The 13,578-nt window shown below is 34.4% G+C and overlaps 1 long non-coding RNA gene across 1 annotated transcript; it reads right to left on the bottom strand.

Annotated features, from left to right (window-relative positions):
* Positions 1 to 1,856: 1,856 nt before the first annotated feature.
* LOC133790175 (uncharacterized) lies at positions 1,857 to 9,066 on the bottom strand. The gene is made up of 3 exons (XR_009873941.1): positions 8,803 to 9,066; positions 8,668 to 8,703; positions 1,857 to 2,053 (listed from the first exon to the last, which is right to left on the bottom strand). It is a non-coding gene; the product is annotated as an uncharacterized LOC133790175 (long non-coding RNA).
* Positions 9,067 to 13,578: the final 4,512 nt, after the last annotated feature.

Here is a 13,578-nt window from a genome sequence, read left to right on the forward strand (position 1 = left end):
AATTTTAAATAAATAGAAAAAAAGTTCTACAAATGAGTACTGGCCGCCTCATCATTCCCGCCCCCATCAGCATCATCGTCCTCGTCCGAATCCTGGTCTGGTAAGTCAACAGTAAAACCAGGAGCCAATTGACCAACCTGCTTCAACAAAGCACTGAGCAGGAGATCTTGACGCCGTTGACGACTCTCAAGTTTAGTCGTATGCTTCTTTAGGTTCTGATTTTCTAGCATAATGTCCTGATTTTGCTGCAAAATGGTGTCCACTTCAGGTGGCAATTGCCCGGACATTTGAGAAGTTGACGAAGATGCTGCCCTCTTTGCGCCAATTGCCTTCAACCTAGGCAACCCCCCAAACCCTTTCTTATAACGCGAGCGGGGTCCAAGGACATCCGTGACAATATCCATATCAGGCGGGAAATGACCGTCGACATTATCGCCGACACAAGAAGCAGCAGATGATGCAGGGGCCGTACTCTGCGATGCTCGACGTTCGGTCATCTCATTCTGCACAATAAAAAGCACGTATTTCGAATTCCAATATAACATTATTTGAAAACCTAACTTATAAATTTTTAATATAACAACATATAAAATATAACTTTATTATCTATCTGCCAACATCCTATCATTAATGACTACAGACCAGTGACTGAAAAAGAATGTAATTAATTTTGTTCCCGTATCAGGGAGCAAGTGGGCTAAAGTAAATTTGGTCATGAAAATCCATATCTGAATCAAAATCATGAAGATGTTGTTGATATATACGGTAAGTGCAGTTAATTCCATTAATGAGGAATTTACGTCTCCAAACATATACATCAACTATATTTACATGTTTTTGATTCAGATATGGATTTTCATGACCAAATTTACTTTAGTCCACAAGCTCCCTGATACGGGGACAACATTAATTACATTCTTTTTTTATCTTAGTCCACAATCATTAATCATAAAAATATTGGCACATAGATTATAAAGATTTCATTGTTAAAAATTTAATTAATAATTAATAAATAATTACTAATTGACAACAACAATTAATAATTAATATTTATTAATTATTTACTAAACTTTTTTAAAGTTAAATGATCATAAATTAGTTAAGGTTATGCAACTTACATGTTTTGTCGCCGCTGCATCACTAATCCACTTATCCTTCTTCTTGTGCAGGTGCTCGAATGTGTCGATCATGCTCGGGAGCTGGCCAGTAGATGGGTCCATCTAAAAAAGCAAATTATTTAAACATTGTGACATTTATAATATTTTCGTAAATGTAAGGATATAAGTTATTATAATTTACGTGATCATAAACATGGGCAACGATGGATTTGGAACCGTGTCCTCCTGGTATGGTCATTTTAGCTCGAGCTTCTTTATTTTTCTTCGATATACGCTTCAAAAAGAAAACAGTACTCATTAATCTAAATTGTAATTTTATAATTAAAAATTAATGTAAAATGTACGGCATACCTGGTGAGAATCAGAAACCCAAAAATCACACAGAACTGCCCAATCAGAAGAAGTGATCGACACAAAAGGTTTTGACTTCGCTCTCTCATTGTCCACCTCTCCTCCAACATCTACCCAGTGTTTCTTCATCGTGTGGCGCCAATCAGTCAGATGTTTTTGCATTTGTCTTACCATGGCATCGTTGATTACTGGATTGTCTTCTGGATAAATGAATTTTTCCTAAAATCACAATTAAAATTGGAATTTGTTAAAATATTTTGAAGATAGACAAAATATTTAATAATGAGTTATTAAAGGTTTAAAGAATGCTTACAGATAGTCTCTTTCGAATAACTTCGATATCAGCTGGTTTTACTTGTTCCCAAGCTAGTGTAGTTGGGGGTACGGTGCTACGCAAATAACGAGCCATAGAATTGTTGAACCACTTGCCGTACTTTTGAATAGCTTTTCCAGTTTCTTTATCAAACTCTACTTTCAAATGAGTAACTTTTTTGATGGCCAGCTCCTTCTCGATATTGGCACCGTAATAAGCTCCCCTGCCTCTCTTGGAGCCACCACCTGTGTCATTACTTGTTTCGGCCATTCTACATTAAAATATTCATTAATTAACTAATTCAAATTATGTATGTCTATTGTTTTTTGTTATAAAATTAACATTTATTCATTATGGTATTTCCAAACCTACCCTATTCCGACCTAGTGGATCCCTTGGAGATAGTAAGAAGTCATGTACTTCTCCTCAGTTTTTTAAAATGTTTATCAAACATTTAAAAAAAATGAGGAGCAGTACATGAATACATTGTCTATCCCCAAGACATCCACTAGGTGCATCACTATTATTTTTTGTTATTGAATTAACATTTTATTACTTATTGTCTTTCCTAACCTACCCTATTCCGACCTAGTAGATCCCTTGGAGATAGTAAGCAGACATGTGCGACTACACACTTTTTCAAAATATTTCATCAAACATTTTGAAAAAATGAGTAGCAGTACATGAATACATTGTCTATCCCCAAGGCATCCACTAAGTGCATCACTATTATTTTTTGTTATTGAATTAACATTTTATTACTTATTGTCTTTCCCAACCTACCCTATTCCGACCTAATAGATTCCTTGGAGATAGTAAGCAGACATGTGCGACTACCCATTTTTTCAACATATTTCATCAAATATATTGAAAAAATGAGTACCAGTACATGAATACATTGACTATCCCCAAGGCATCCACTAGGTGCATCGCTATTATTTTTTGTTATTGAATTAACATTTTATTACTTATTGTCTTTCCCAACCTACCATATTCCGACCTAGTAGATCCCTTGGAGATAGTAAGCAGACATGTGCGACTACCCATTTTTTCAACATATTTCATCAAATATATTGAAAAAATGAGTACCAGTACATGAATACATTGTCTATCCCCAAGGCATCCACTAGGTGCATCACTATTATTTTTTGTTATTGAATTAACATTTTATTACTTATTGTCTTTCCCAACCTACCCTATTCCGACCTAATAGATCCCTTGGAGATAGTAAGCAGACATGTGCGACTACCCATTTTTTCAACATATTTCATCAAATATATTGAAAAAATGAGTACCAGTACATGAATACATTGACTATCCCCAAAGCATCCAATAGGTGCATGTGTACCTATATCTAATACTATCATTAATTAATGATAATAAATAAACTTTTCATTGAATTAAATAAAAAGTTACATACACTTGTTTAAATTACATATCACTGTCCTCGTCATCACTAACTACAACATCATTACGAACATCACTATCACTATCACTATCGACTAGAACATTATCGTCATCCTCATCGTCTTCATACTCGACCAACGTGTCGTCTTCAAATTCAACTTCATCATCGACAACAAATTCATCTGAACCTTCGCCAACCAAATCATCAACGTTGTGCACTTCAGTGGCATTGACATCAACCCGATCATACTGAAGATTATCAAAAATTGGAAGTTCTACCCACAACTGAAATGAAGAAGAATTAACTTCTTGCAATATTGGTATATCATTTGTGGTCTCAGTATCATCAACATCGGAATTTGTGAAATCCCATACATTCCTTGGAATGTATTCATTAACGAGCCTCCAATCATCCCCATTTTTCACATCTCGAAGATAATACACCAACTTCGCTTGAGATGCGAGAACGAAAGGATCATCTTTATAACATTCTTCTTTCACATATACGCTCGTAAAATTGGATTCCACTTTAATTCTACTTGTATTGAACCATCTACACTTGAATAGGACAACACTGTAACCCATCAAGTAGGACAATTCAATTACTTCTTCCAAAACTCCATAGTAGTTCACTCCTTCCTCACTTGGCACCATTACACCGCAATTTTGTGTTTTAAGCTTCATATCACGACCACGAGTCACAAATTTCACACCATTCACTATCATCCCTGGATATGAATACACGGTGCCGCTTGATTTGTTTGCGAGAGCATACAATTCATTATTCACTTCAGTAGGTGTTGACTCATGCAAACCGTTCACCTATCAACATTAACATTGAAAGTTAGTTTTGGATTGACTAATTGGGGTTTCAGAAAAGAATTGACTAATATACATACTCTTTCTTTGAACCACTGAGGAAAATCAGTTTTTTGTTGAACTTCAAGATTCAAGCCCCCCCGTCTTCTTAATTCATCCATATGCTCACTACAAATGAACAAAAAAACTATGATTTTGGCATTTACTCGGTATATAAACCAAACATCATTATTGAAAAAATACTAGAAAACACACCTAAGGTACTCCTTAATTTCGGCACAATTGTTCAAGATATACCACTCAGCCTTTTGCTTTAACTGCGGATTGAGGAGCATATTTGATTTCTTACCAAATGGACGACCAACAGCCTTATAAATAGAATATTCCCGATTTGGTTGGGATTCAACGCGATCGTCATTCCTCTCAGGTCGATTGAATCGAGTCTCAACCCCCCGCAGGTACATTGAGCAAAAGGTTAAAGCCTCATTCACCACGTAAGCTTCTGCGATTGAACCTTCAGGACGTGCACGATTTCTTACATATTGTTTATAAACTCCCATCGAACGTTCAATGGGATACATCCACCTAAAGTGCACGGGACCGCCAAGAATTGCCTCTTTCGGAAGGTGCAAAACCAAATGCACCATAATATCGAAAAATGCTGGAGGAAATATCATTTCCAACTTGCATAAAATGGTGATAATGTCTGTCTCCATCTTCTCAAGGTCTTTCACATTCAAAGTCCGTGCACAAAGTTTTTTGAAAAAACCGCACAACTCAATAATTGGCTTCCGAACTTCCGGAACCAAAAACGACCTAAGTGCGGCGGGCAACAACTGCTGAAACAACACGTGGCAATCATGTGATTTCAACCCAGTTATCTTGCCATCATTGACATTGACATTCTTCGAAAGGTTTGCAGCAAAACCGTCCGGGAATTCAACTGACTTCACAAATTCACAGAAAACTCGACGCTCCGGGACACTGAGGGTGTAACTGGCGTGCGGTTTCTTCCACTTGTTTCCCTCTTTGCGGAGGTGGAGTTTTTCCCTAATTTTCATGTCTGCTAGATCAAGTCTTGCCTTGTCAGTGTCTTTAGATTTTCCCTCTAAGTTCAACAAAGTTCCCAAGACACTGTCGCAAACATTCTTCTCAATGTGCATTACGTCCAAATTATGCCTCAACAATAACTCCTTCCAATAATCAAGCTCGAAAAATATGCTCTTCTTCGACCAATTAAGTTCAATCGGAGCCCTTTTGCGTTTCACACCACCAAATTCTTTGTGTTTCCCAGGATGTCTAATCAGCAAATTCTCTAATTGCTTCAAAACATCATCACCGGAGTAATGTTTCGGTGGTGGCCTGAGTTCCCTGTTACCGTCGAATAGTGCTCGTTTGCTCCTCCATTCATGATCCATATCAAGAAATCTCCTATGGCCAATGTATACAATCTTACTTCTAATCCCTACAGAGGGAGTTTCTTCATTGCATGTGGGACACGCCTTGTACCCTTTTGTGCTCCACCCAGACATCATAGCATAAGCTGGGTAGTCGTTAATGGTCCACAAGACTGCTGCACGCATATTGAACAATGTACTATTGTATGCATCTCTTGTCTCGACACCATTCATCCATAACTCCTTCAACTCGTCAACCAAAGGTCTCATATAGACATCGATATCTTTTCCAGGTGAAGAAGGACCTGGAATAAGAATAGACAACATTAATGACTGTGGTTTCATGCACTTCCACGGCGGCAAGTTGTATGGGACAAGTATTACAGGCCACATGCTGTAAGAGTTGCTCATGTTCCCAAAAGGATTGAAACCATCTGTAGCCAACCCAAGCCTAACATTTCGAGGTTCGGCTGCGAAAGATGGGTACAACTCATCAAGGTGCTTCCACGCCTTACTGTCAGCGGGGTGCCTCATCACACCATCTTCCCTTGGCCTTTTAGAATAGTGCCATCTCATATCCTCTGCAGTATATCTGGAACTGTACAGCCTTTTCAATCTCGGCGTCAACGGAAAGTACCGCATGACCTTATGGGCCACTTTCTTCCCGTTCCCACGATTATCTTGCCAGCGACACTCACCACAAACCGGACAGAATTCCAAATTCGCATTCTCCTTCCAAAACAGTGCACAGTCATGCTTGCAAGCATCGATGGACTCATATCCCAATCCAATACTCCGCAACTTTGCCTTCGCCTCATAGTTAGACTTAGGTAAAATTGTTCCGTCAGGCATAGCGTCGACTAACAATTCCAGCAAACCATCAAAGTAATGATTGCTGCACTTGTTAATTACTTTGAGATGCATCAGCTTCACCAAGAAGTTCAACGCGGAATACTTTCGGCAACCCGGGTACAGTTCACTTGACATCTCCTTAAATAAATTGTCATACTTGTCGCGATGTTGAGGATCATCTTGGGGAGGATCATTATAGTTTCCATGGGGAACGTCATCTTCAGCGTAAACATCCTCCAGGATATCCGCTATCTCATCTCTATCATGATCTCGTACCACAGCTGGTGGCGACGGCAGCGCCTCTCCATGGTAATGCCACACTTTGTAGGACTGTACGATGCCATTGTTGAATAAATGCATCGAAATTGCATTTATAGGCTGGAACTTAACATTCCCACATTTCTTGCACGGACAGCGAACCAAACCCCGATCGTTCAACTGATTTTTGGCGATATCGAAGAACTCCTTAACACCATTTCTATACTCCAGAGACCAACGATTCCTCGCACTCATCCAGCTTCTGTCGCTTGCCATCTTTAAGCGAAATAATTAAGAAAATATTAATAATTGTCTTAAAATAAGGGAAATGATAGTCAAAGTATTTCATGACTGTTTGTCTCCCTAATTATCACTAACTGATAATAATATCCTATCTCTGGCAAAAATAATTATTTATAGAGATATTTCCGGCTAAATTACTCAAACTTACAACTTACTAACACTTAAATGACACGTGACACCACATGATTGGTACACATTATTATTATTATTATTTTAAATAATTTTTCATAAAAAAAAACATTTTATATTTTTTATTTTTTTTAAAAAATCCAATTTATTGTTTTCCAATTTAAAGGTAACAAAAAATAATTTTTTTTTTCATTTTTTACAAAAAAAAAATCAAATTTGCTGCTTTTAATCAATTATTTAGGATTAAGTAAAAAAAATATTTAATCTTAAATTATTGCTTAGATTTTAAACAAAATTACTTAATCTTTAATTGAAAACAAGTAGACAAAATGATAAATAGGAAGATTTTAATAATAATAAATTAAAAATTTTGAGGATATTAACAATATAAAATTAAATTTAAAAAAAAATGTATTTTTCATACTTAATCTTAAGTTGAAAAAAATTTTGAATTTTTTTTTAAAAAATGTAAATTTTATTTTTTTGTTAAATTAAAAAATATTTTAAGAATAATAACAAATTTTATCAATCATGTACTGCCACGTGTCCGTTGACTAGTCTACTTTAACATTTACTTATTTATTACTTTTAATTTAAAATTAATTTAATTATACATTAATCTCCATTTTGTAATTTTTTATTAAATTCTTTAATTTGTATTGGATTATTTACTTAATCAATAATAATTTTATTATATTTATATTTTATTAAATCATTTATATTTTTAACTTTTTCAATTACAAAACATCTAATATTAATGTTAAAATTAATTATTAATTATTAATTATTATGATTGGTAATTTTATTTTATTTAAATTATAGTTAAAAATTATTTTTTTGATGAATTTTTAATTATACTTAAATATTTATTTAATTAATTATTAAACTTTTATTAATTTTACTAACTCCAACAAAAATTGGGCAGCATAACGACTATATTTCAAACTATCCCAAAAATTTAAAAACCTACAAATTAAACACATATATAACCAGAATAGTCCCAGAGCAATATACAGAACATTCTCATAACATGCACAACATAAACCAAGATTAATAACATATATCAAATCTTTCTATATCAGTAACATCAAAACAATTTATTTAGTAAATATTTATAAACAAATAATATTTAATATAAAAAATATAATATATTTTTTTTTAATATACATAATCTAATCTATTTTTTAATATACATATTAAGCATTAAAATTAAAAAAATATACATTCTCAAATCAAATTTTTTTTAATAAATACTAAAATTACATTTTCTTTTTCATTATTAATATCATTTTTTTAAAACTACACATTTATTTATTTTATAAACAGAAAAATATAATTATAATAACAAATATCACACACATACATTTATATTAATCAATTTCTACAAAAATTTAACATTAAATAAACATATATACACACCCATTTACAGAAATACATAAACATATATCCATATACAAACATATATACAGATATATAAAAAAAAAAAACCAAATTTAAGTATATATATATTCAGATATAACTAATATATATATATATTCGGATATAACTAATATATATAAATATATACATATATATAAACTAATATATATAAATATATACATATATATATTCGGATATAACTAATATATATAAATATATACATATATATATAATCATATATAAATATATATATATAAACCGAAATATATATAAACATATATAAATATATATATAAACTAACCTTTGCATTTGTTTCACCGAGAGAGTTACAACACACCTGTTCATAGGGAGAGAATAACAAAAAAAAAATACAATTACAAAACATAATATTGAGAAAAAAATCCAAAAATGTTAAAAAATTTCTCATTTTACTAACCTTGAGAGATGCTTCAATATATAACTTGAGCCACGGCGTGGGATTATGGGACACCGGTGGTCGGAGACTATCACAGAGGAGAGAGAGAGAGCTTTGCTTACAAACTCAGAACAGAAATGGGGAAGAAGGAGGCTGCGGCTGAGATATATCGTTAAGACTTTTGCCGGCGCGTTTCGTTGCGCCGGCAAAAGTCTAAAAATGCGCCGGCAAAAGTGTTTAAGTAAACCCTAAAGTAAAACGATGCCGTTTTAATTATCTCGACTTTTGCCGGCGCGTTTTTTCACTTTTGCCGGCGCAACGAAACGCGCCGGCAAAAGTAAGCCCACCTACTTTTTATTTCAAACGTGTAAAAATTTAAAAACACGTTGACTTTTGCCGGCGCGTTAGGTGAAAGGCGCCGGCAAAAGTTTGTACGCTTATTTTGAAAAATCTGGCATTACTTTTGCCGGCGCAACCCCGACTTGCGCCGGCAAAAGTCATCTTTTCCGGCGTTAAATTGTGCCGGCATAGGGTTTGATTTTTGCCGGCGCAATTCATGAATTGCGCCGGTGAAAGTGATTTTTGCCGGCGCAATTACGAATTACGCCGGCAAAGAACTGGTTTCTTGTAGTGAATGTAAGAATATTCTGTTAAATATAAGAATATTCTGTTAAATTTAACATTAAAAAAATAAAAAACCGTTAAAACCAAGAATTTCCGTTATCTACACACTTATTATATATAGAAGATATATTAGTATCATTTTTTTTTCTAAATTTATGAATTTTTTTGTATTTACAAAAAAAAAAGACACATTATTCTAAAATTAGTCTTTTATTCTCTTATATTACATTTGGTTTGAGGAAATGAAATTGATGGGTATGAATGAAATAGAATAAAATTGAATATGAATGCTAAAAATTGATGGATATTACATAGGGTAATGTCCCTGAAAAAAGCTAAAAATTGTCATATAGGGCAATGATCTCTGCTTTCACAATCACACACAAATGCTTAAGATATACTGTTGGGCAAAATTTGTAAGTCTCATATACACTGATTGATTTGAGTGATATATTTTTTTGTGATTGGAGTAAATGTTTTGTGATATCTTATTTTGAAAAATAAAAGCATGATTTATATTAAATATATTGTCTAAACCTTATAGTAAAGATGTGTTTTGATATAATGATTGTTTCTTTCTCCACATGCAAGGGCACGAAGACATTGAGCACTAATAAAAAATGAGATATTTTTTTTTTGGTACATTCGATTATATTACTTAATATAATATAATAATAATAATAAAAAATATATATTTCTTTTTGAGGGAAATCGTATCTGAGTGTGTCAAAAAGGGTATGTTGTATCTTGATTGTTTTTGTCCTTATCTCATATTTTTCTAAGATCAAAAGTTTCCTTTTTTTGGCTTGTTTCCCAATTTGTGTCGTGCACTATTGTTGGCAGTTATTATTGAGATATTTGGTGTGTACTTTCCAAAAGTGTTTATCTTTGTAATATTCAAATAAAGGAATTAAGGATCAAATCCCTACCTTTCCCTTTCATTATTTATTCGGATATCCTTGGGCCCAATACTTCAACCGTCTCCATCCTTCACTTTTTCTGGTTTCTTTTTTTTCCTTGACAGTTTTCTCTCATCCACGTGCAACCATGGTGAGAACCAGAGGAAGTGGCTCTCGGTCTGTTAAGGCAGTGGCTGGTTCGTTGACTGCATCTCCATCCCTCACCAAGAAGAAGGCTCGGAAGAGTACCTTGTCTCATCCCAGCCACATTGATGGTTCCATCACCACGAGCAAAGCCGTGGTCATTCCGGACCTTGAAGCCCCCAAAGTTCCGACTGAGCCTCCTTCATCGGCGGCTCTGCTCGCCTCTGTCCCAGGGACTTCCAAAAGGGGTCGAGCTTCTCCATCAGAGGATGTCTCTGATCATGACCGTGATCCTGCCAAACCCCATTCTGATTCCTCAGAGTCACCTGATGTGCTTGCACCCAGGAAGAAAAGCAAAGGTTGGTTCCAGGTCTCTTCTTCTCGAAAACCTCCTTGTTCCAAAGGGCCTGATCCTTCTGATTCCACGCCGAAGGCTTCGTCTCCCGTGGGTTCCACTCCACGTTCCAAGTTTCGGTCAAAGGTAAAGAAAATTCCTCCACCTTGTTCTTCTTCTGAATCTGACCCTTCTTCAGATTGTGTACCCTCTGATGAAGATCCCCTGAAGACGAGCCCTCTCTTGAAGAAAATGTTGGCTCTGAAGACGAATCTGACCCATCAGAGGACCCTCCTGTTTCACCAAAGGGCAAGAAATCTGTGAATATTCCTGAGATTCGCACCAAGTCTCCCTTGGTTCCCAAAGTCTCTCCAGGTTCTTCCTTTAAGGCTCTCTCTCTGAATTTTTGTTTCAATGACAATGAGAAAAATATGAAGCACTATGTGCATCGTGATTTTATCTGTGAGAAATTTTTTTCATTTTCTGCCCATCGAGTGTTTGGGGTCATTAAAAATATTGAGGATCGGGGGTGGTTAGGTACTTTAACCGGGCTGGATGGTTTTGTTCCTAGAGTTGTTCAAGAATTCTATGCCAATCTCAATGATGATATGTTTGATAAGAAGTCTTTTATGTTTGGACAAGTTTATGTCTGAGGGAATTGGTATTTGTTCAATGCTGCTGAAATTGCCAAGGTTCTTAATTTGCCCCCTTCTGTTGACAATGTTGCTGTGGATTTCAACAAAGATAAGGTGCTTTCGGAGTTGGTAGGACAAAATATGGTTTGGGAACCTCACTCAGTACTCAAAGTAACCGATCTTACTCATTACTATGTCGTGCTTCACAAATTTGCCACCAACAATTGGATTCCCACTACTCATACCTCAACCATTACTTTTGAAACGGCCTTCTTTCTGTACAAAGTCGGAACTGGTCTTCAAGTTGATCTTGCCTCTCTCATTTTTGACCAGATCACTGCCTTAGGAAATGCCAAAAAGAAAGGCCAATATTTGGTGTTTCCTCATTTGATCTACAAGTTGCTTGATTCCCAAAAGCCTCTTCGATTGGAATATGAAATCTTGACTCCTCCCACTGCCGGAGCAGACTACAAACTCAAGAAGGAACCATCATCTGTTAAGGCAACTAAAGGGATTGCTCTCAAGGCTGGCGATGCTGATTCTGTTGCTGCTGAACTCGCTGGTGTCAAGGCCACCCTGGAAACTGTTCAAACAGAAGTGTTCAGCCTCAAAAGTTGTCTCTAAACCATGATGTCACTTTGCAGCGTGTAACGCCCTGATTTCCCGAGACGTTACTTAGGGAGTCCATTTAAAAATAATAAACAATAAATACTTTAAGACACTAAGAGAAAATATGTATTTAAAATTTAAGCAGACAATGAGATCTCATTATTTAAAAATAAAAATGTTGGACGCTAAGTTTAATAACAAAAACATAAAGAAAATAACCATTCAAGTCTGAAAATTTAAAAATATAACATTTATTTCTAAAAACATAAAATAACTGGAGCCCAGCCTCTAACATGTTCCATCCATGCCTCGAGCCCACACTACTCACTGCTTTGCTTTGCCTTTACCTGCACACAGAGTACCCGTGAGCTAACGCCCAGTAAGAAGAGCTATGTAGGACATAACTCCCCAAACCAAGAAACATAAACTTTCAACTAAACATAAATAAACATCATAAGAACAATAATCATCGTGTGATATATAAACATCATATCTCCATAACTCAAATTTTAGTTCCTAAGATATTAATTAACTACTTTGACTTAACCAATCTAACCTCGTCGTTCCTGATATTAGGAATTTAGATTGTTATTATATTACTTAATTTATGCACAAATCATTTAGTTTATAAAATAATAAAATACTATTAACTTTAACTAATATATCTATCTCTACCAGATTATTGTTAAGCCTATAATATAAACATTTAAATAATATTCTTTCTTTTAAGTACATATAAAATCATTCTTAACAACCCCTCCTCACCGAACTCTCTCTATATAATACTAACAAATATCTTTTATTTAATTTAACAATATACCAACCTAAAAAATATGGTCTTAACAGACCGAAATTTTCTACTACTTATATCATCAATTACTTAGTTCATCATTATTACTTTAGTTGCCACATTTGACCAAGTCAAATACTTAAATATCTTAATAACAATATCATGCTATCATCTATTCAAAATAAAGTTCTCTTTTTCAATTTCAAAGTATATATAACTTTGAACTAACGTGGTGACTAACATTATATAATTGGAAAATTACTAACAACTAAATACAACTTAAAATATATTCTTCATAATTTATTCACCCATTTTTTTTTTAAACTAGACATAACTTGAAACCAATTAATCTAACCAATTAATCTAACAATCTAGAATTCTATGCAATCATCTCACTTTTCTAAAATTAATTAAAATAATTCCACAACTAAAAGTATTATTTTAAATTAACACTATTAATGAATATGTTATAACTAAATAGCAACAATTAAATAACCGAACCACTTGGATATTACATTGATCACCTCCAATTCCTTCAGTTTTCCCTTCAACTTCATAGCACAAAGAGAGGGAGAAGGAAAGAGATTTCATGAGATAGAGAGAGATGAGAGTTCTCCTTAAGTTTCTGGTTACTTCTTAGAATTACTAAGCTTATCCCAAGTATTTTGACTGATTATATCCTTTGCTTACAAAGGACTATTTTGCCCCCTTAAAGCCTATTAGCCCTCAAATTGTTCTTAAGGGTAAACTAGTCATTTTGCT

The sequence above is a fragment of the Humulus lupulus genome, chromosome 7, assembly GCF_963169125.1.
Source record: "Humulus lupulus chromosome 7, drHumLupu1.1, whole genome shotgun sequence".
Lineage (NCBI taxonomy): Eukaryota > Viridiplantae > Streptophyta > Magnoliopsida > Rosales > Cannabaceae > Humulus > Humulus lupulus.